The 6,607-nt window shown below is 43.5% G+C and overlaps 1 long non-coding RNA gene across 1 annotated transcript; it reads right to left on the bottom strand.

Moving 5' to 3' along the window:
- Window positions 1-631: 631 nt before the first annotated feature.
- LOC113969503 lies at window positions 632-1,965 on the bottom strand. The gene is made up of 2 exons (XR_003534878.1): window positions 1,387-1,965; window positions 632-1,016 (listed from the first exon to the last, which is right to left on the bottom strand). It is a non-coding gene; the product is annotated as an uncharacterized LOC113969503 (long non-coding RNA).
- Window positions 1,966-6,607: the final 4,642 nt, after the last annotated feature.

Here is a 6,607-nt window from a genome sequence, read left to right as displayed (position 1 = left end):
GGGGCGGGGCCGGCGCGGTCCCGCCGCGCTTTGCTCTGGGCTTTGGGGTTGTTTTGGGGGCGGGTTTTGGGGGACTGCGCACACCCTCCCCTAGTCACAGCCCCGGCCCAGCTCGCTGCACTGCCCGTACCCCTTGCTCAGCTCCGCGAGGATTTGTGCCTCCTCTGAAGGTGGCAAGTGTCTGCAAAGCGAGTCGGGAAGCCAGAGAGCTGCAGCCCCCGGGCCCCGCCGCGGCTTCCCCGCCGTCACCCGGCACCTCCCGCACGGCCCGCCCCGCAGCGCCTCTCCCGCAGCGCCTCTCCCGCAGCGCCGCTCCCGCTGCCGCCCTCGAACACAAGGAACGAACCCCCTTTCCACCAGCACAGGCCGGTCCCTCCCCGGCAGCCTCGGCAGCGCCGGGAGCGGCCGCAGCCCCCAACGACGGGCGGGGCGCGCCGGGAGGGGCCGCGCGGGGCGGGGGCGGGTTCCGCGGCTGCGACCCCGCGGGGAAGGGACCCCCGGGCCCGCCCCGTCCGGCCCCGCCGCTGTCCCTGCTCGGACACCGCCCCTCGCCTCGCCCACAGTTTTAACATTAGAGAGCCAAGACTTAATCCAGAGCGCCACAAGCTCCCAAGTGCAGGGGATTTCCGTAGACTTGTTATTTTTCTCTTTTTAATGACCACGTTGCTAAAGTCAGGGAAATACAATCAGCATTCCCTAAACACCATCACTTCTACATCCACCTGCGATCAGGGGCCGATGGGCAGCAGCCTGCCCTGGACGGGCTGCAGGGATGGTGTGAAGGCCACTGTTCCCCAGGTTTGAATGACTCTGGCCATGATCCCCGGCCCGTGGACAGAAAGCCCAGAGCCAACAGGAACTCCAGCCAGCTGCAGGCAGATGTTACTCCACCCCAGTTTGCCGGGGTTGGGGACAAAGGTGCCCTTCCCCGTTCGGAAGTGGAAGTCGTCCCCTGTGCAGAGCCCGCTCTGATCCTTGGCCTCGTGGGAGCCAATTCCCTTGTCACAGCCCACTTCCTGCAGAGAAGAAAGGGAAAGATTGCACATAAGGAAGACATTCTTCCTTGGGAGGGTGGGGAGGTGGCCTGGCACAGAGACGCTGTGGCTGCCCCATCCCTGGAAGTGGCCAAGGCCAGGCTGGAGGGTCTATTGGAAGGTGTCCCTGCCCGTGGCAGGGGGTGGAAGGAGATGACCCCTGAGATCCTTTCCAACCCAAACCACTCCAGGATCCCAGGATGATTCCATGCTCTCTCTCTGCATTTATTTGGCATCATTTCCTCTCAAAAACAACATCTCCAATTTAGCTGATTGCTAAAGCCATAATTTTAAAATCATCCCAGGAACCAAAAGGGACTGGAAAACACACAGAAATCACTCCTGCACCCACCAAATCATTATTAATTGGAACCCGATTCCCTCATCTCCGTCCTTGTTTTTCTTGGCTGGAAAACCTGATGATCCTCACTGGCTATTTTTAGGCTGGTTTTCTTCCACAGCTCCTTTCTCCCGGCTGAAACCTCCTGGCATATTCAGGGCTTATCTGGAGGGAAGCCCCTCTGAGGTATTTCCTCTTGTGGCAATTCTGTGGGATGAAGAAGTAAAAAAAGCACATCAAGAGCTCCTTCTACCCCCTTCCTTCGCAAACACCCTCCCAGTTTGTCCTTGGCAGCTCCATCCCCCCGGCACCCGCACCCGACGCTTCGGCTCCGCTGGGAAAGGGACAGCAAGTGCAGAGGCAAGTTCAGTGCTGTGCAGGGGCTCCCTGGGGAACAGCACTTCAGTGGTTTAGTCCATGGCCTTTCCTGCTGCCCTCCCTCCTGGAGGCAGAGGATGACCCGGCCATTGCTCTCTCCCTTGTTTCTCCCACACTCGCAGACCCAGGTCCTGCTCTTTTGGCCCCACTTTTCTTGGCAGACCCGGCATCATTTTCCAGGGTCCCCAGGAAACTTCTGCACTTCACCCACTGCTAAATTTTCTGAAAACATTAGCTCTGACAAGAAAGAAAAAACCAAAAGCTTTATGGAAGAAGGAAAAGTAATATATTGAAATTAACTTTGCTGACTCAACTGGTGGCCATGTTATCATTCCCTCGGGTCCCATTTATGTTTAAAATGTATTGATTGCTTAATGGGATCGAAATGGAGAGACTGCAAAGCAAAAAGTGAAAACATGGTCATTTTCCATTGGCTTGAAGACCCCTCTAGTGGCCGAATTAAATATTGACTCACATAACAGTTCCACTAGTTCCCAGTATAAACTGAACTGCAATACAGGAGAAAATAAGCAAATATCGTAATTTAAATTTCAGATGTGTTTTTATGATGTATTTTTGCACATTTGACCATCAAACATTCCTAGGTATGATCCTAAAACAGATGCTTGGACAACAGTGTCCCCCTTGAGTGTCCCTCAGTATGCAGTTGGGATCTGCCCTCTGGGGGACAGGTTATATGCCGTGGGGGGCTACGATGGCCACACCTACCTGGACACGGTGGAGTCCTACGATGCCTAGAACAACGAGTGGACAGAGGTAATGGGAAGAATCACCTCGGAAATAGTAGGAATTCCTCCTGCAGCAAGGAATAATTCTGTCTAAATAACTGACAAAACTACATCACAAAGTTATCACTGGTGTTGAGAAAAATGACATATCAGGCTGCAGTAATACTACAACTGGGCTTGAATTAAATATCATTGCCTGTCTTGTGAAAGAATTGGATAAAACTTCTCAGACTAAGGGGTGGAGGCTGTGCCTGGGTGAGTGAACCCTGGTGCACAAATCATTTTGGGCTTTAAGTGCTTAAATTTGCCATGGCTGGAGCTGGTGTGTGTTTGTCATTAGTGGTGTCTTCTGGATGCACTTTCAAATTTTCATATTTATGATTGTCACAATTGAGACCATGAGGAAATACCTAACACTTTTGTAGTTTTAGGTATTTTTGTAGCCGCACAGTCTGTTGTTTTGGAGCATAGAACATGAAGGTCTTTTACAGATGTTAACAGCAACACTACCGTCCTACACTCCTGTAACTCTCAGCAGCTACTGAATTTTGTCAAAAAGCCCAAATTGTGTTTTTTAGAGCCCTGGGTAAATCTAATTTTTTTAGCATTACATGAGTTCAAATAAACAAATTGTTTTCCTATTAACCTGGAAGTAATTTCTTCTTCAGTCCTATGTTTCCTCCTTTTTATTTTTCTTTCCTCTTTCTATTTTTAGGAAGTTCCTGTCAACATTGGAAGGGCTGGAGCATGTGTTGTTGTGGTGAAGTTGCCCTGAGGACTATAAATATCCCAAAACTAAAGTGAGTGGAGTTTCAGAAGAAACGTTTCCAGAGAGCAGCCTGGACTACACACATCTCAGTAACCCTCTGTCACAGACAATAACTGAGCCATCTATTAGAGCACAAAAGTGTCTTCCTGCATCACAAAAATTGGACAGTTCTGCATAACTGAATTATTTTATTATGCCTAAAACACAAAATACGGTAACATGTTTAAATGGTTCCTGTTTGTTAAAAAAGTGTATCTGTTATTTATAAAATGCAGTAGTAAAGTGAGAAACGGGTGTATAAGATTTCATAAACTTTTTTCCTGTCTATGTTGGCAGGAATGAAAATGTTTATAAAAAGAGCTTTTATATTTTAAGCAAATGAAAATGACTAAGAAACACATTCAGCAGAGAACTGCACAGAAGGAAATATTTGCTCATAAATATCACTGGCAACAGAATATTCTCTACAGAGCAGCTTAATTTCTATATTCAGAAATAAAACTACTAAATTAACTTTAAGATCAAATCAGAGAAGCAGAGAATTGGTTGTTATTTACCATCCAGCTTTGGCAGTACTGTGTACAAAATATCCATTTTTAGCAGTATATTGAATTGAATAATGCAAGTTAAGAAATAGTAGGGCTAAGGTACCTTCATGCTATTAAATATGTGCCAAGAGAAAGAAATCTCTTTTTTCAAAACACAATGCTGATATAATTTAAAATTATTTTCGCAGTGCACAGATATGTGATATTTTAATGCTGTTCTGGGTGTCAGGTTATTCCTGGATTTCTCTTTGCCCACAACCATCTGTCAGTATGTGCTGAACTAATTTGACTATTCTTGGGATAATAACCATGCATTAAACTTTAAAACAATCGTATAATTGCATTCCTTGAATATAACTTACAAAATGAAATTTTTATATCATATTGATATGACAATCTTTGACCCCAGCTGAAGATTACCAGCTTTCTCTCATGTACAGTAGAAATATGGTAAGGAAAAAACCACATCCACTGTGTGACATTATATACCATTTAGATAAACATGTTTATGTTTTATCTGAAATTAGGGGAATGCTAAGAATCAAGATTAAACGGGAAAACACCACATGATGTTCCACATGCATGATATTTTCTTTTTGTGTGCCAATTTCTAATGAAGGTTTTGATTTGTTTTGCATTAATTTCATTTTTTATATATATAATTTCAAATGCTGAAAGTGTATTTTAGAAAAAGAATGTATGTAAGATATTCTATGCTGTAAAGCACAATACTTGGTCAGTACCCACCTTAGTGTTTGTTATGTTGTTCTTTTGTCAGAAAATTCAGGACAGAGATGAAAAATCTTTGAATGTGTAGAGTAACTTTCCCGATAGAATACTGTGTTATCAGAATTCAGCAATATGTTATTTTAAAAACTTTATAGTATTAAACCTGTTGAATGCCTCTAAAGATGAAATGTCATAAGCATATTTATAAAAGGAAGAACATTTTTAACTTTAAAAATGAATTATGTTTGCATATAGCATGTTACATTCAAATAAAATTTACTTTCTCTGCTAAGAAAATTTAGACTATATTTTAACAATGTAGTGGGTTTTGTTTTACATCCTTTCAAAACGAGAAAACATAGAAGGATCAATCTCATTTTGTACTTTAAAAGAGAAAAAGATCCACAAAAACCCCTACCGACAAAATGGGGAACAAACCCTAAGCCAGCTCGTGGGTCATGGGTTCCAGTATTCCCATCAGAGAAGGAAGACATTTTAATTTCCCATTAAAGCACCCTGAAGCAAATACAAGGGGCCAACCACCAAATTGACAGTGAACCTGCACAGTAAGACCTTTGGGAATTTAGGATGGGTGTTAAATTTCTCTCTCCCTCATCCTGTCTGACCCCCTACTTAGAACATCTTTTTGCAGCAAACGTTATTAATTTTTAACGTTATTAAAAAAAATTCCATCAGTTTCTTTCTCTTTGCTGCCATCCTGCTTTGATCATGCAACAGCCATGTGCACCCTTCTATAGAAATAAGGATTTGTACGGACAGAGAGAGAGGGTCACTATTATTTATCACTCAGCCTCTAAATCCTGCTTTTCTCCTGTTCTCCTATAAAAGCACATCCCTGCTGCCAGGAACTAGTGCAACCTCATATATTCTACTCTTGTTTGGAAAGCCCTGATATCAAATGCCCATTTTTAAGACTCCCAAACACAAATTATACAAACAATGTACAACTAATGTCAAGAAACATGCAAGAGGCACATCAAAACAGACACTGGGAGTCTGGAAGTGCCAGCTGGGAATCAGGTTGTGCACAGGCTGTTTGAAGCTGTTGATATTAAACTTCATTTCAGCTTGTAAAGAATCAGAGGAATATTTCGCACTCAAAACATGAATTAATTCAAAATAATCTATTTTAGGATGAAACCTTGACAAGAACTATCACAAGATGAAATATTAAGTGTTAGAAAACATAAACATAAAATTTGAGCAGATATTTGAATTTAAGCAACAAAGTGACATGACTGAATTTTCTACAGAAAGAAGTTCCTTGGTAGTTTTAGTACTGAAGTTTGTTTAGAGGTTTTTGGGAGTTTTTCCCATATTATTTGTACAACAGTGAAAAATCACGTGAAAGAAAACTAGCAATCCAAAAAAGGAAATTGGACACCTAATAGGAAGATGAAAAACAAGCAAACTGGAAAGAATTTGAAGATGTTTAGACATTATTAGGTGAGAGGAAGTGCTGGAGATATTCTCTGATGAGGTGTCCTGCCTTCCCATTTCCTGGTTCTTCAAACATGAGTTGGTGCAATAGTTGTGCAGCATCTTTGCTCAGTGGATCCCTGACAGCTGCAGCACATCTGGCTGGTTTCACAGGGTGGCAGGAGCCATTCCCAGAGGGAGCCATCCCCTCTCATCCCAACCTTGCACTGCTCTGGGCTTCTTATCAGGACTCTTGCTGGAACAATGATATCAGTTGTGCTATTTCTTCTTTGCCCAAATCTTTGCCCAAAGAAGATTTGAGTCCCAATCTTCTTTGCCCATTGTATTTTCTTGCCTTTTAAGTCCTGGCCCTTAAGACACCTTTTTTTCCTCTTTGGCTTGGGTGATCTCTACATGAACTGCACCAGCAATGATACTTTATATAACACAATGTATGGGGAGCAGGGACACCACTTACCTGTGAAATCAGTTCTGGAAAAGACTAAAGATGCAGCTTAACCATTTCCCTGATGCCACAGTAGAATAAATATATTAGGGAAGGATTTGGGCCTAGTTATTTCAACACACAGATTAGTTAATAAGTTAACACCATTCTGGAT

This window comes from Neopelma chrysocephalum, unplaced genomic scaffold, assembly GCF_003984885.1.
Source record: "Neopelma chrysocephalum unplaced genomic scaffold, ASM398488v2 Primary Assembly neopelma1_73b, whole genome shotgun sequence".
Taxonomy (NCBI): Eukaryota; Metazoa; Chordata; class Aves; order Passeriformes; family Pipridae; genus Neopelma; species Neopelma chrysocephalum.
This window is presented reverse-complemented; position numbering and strand designations above follow the sequence as displayed.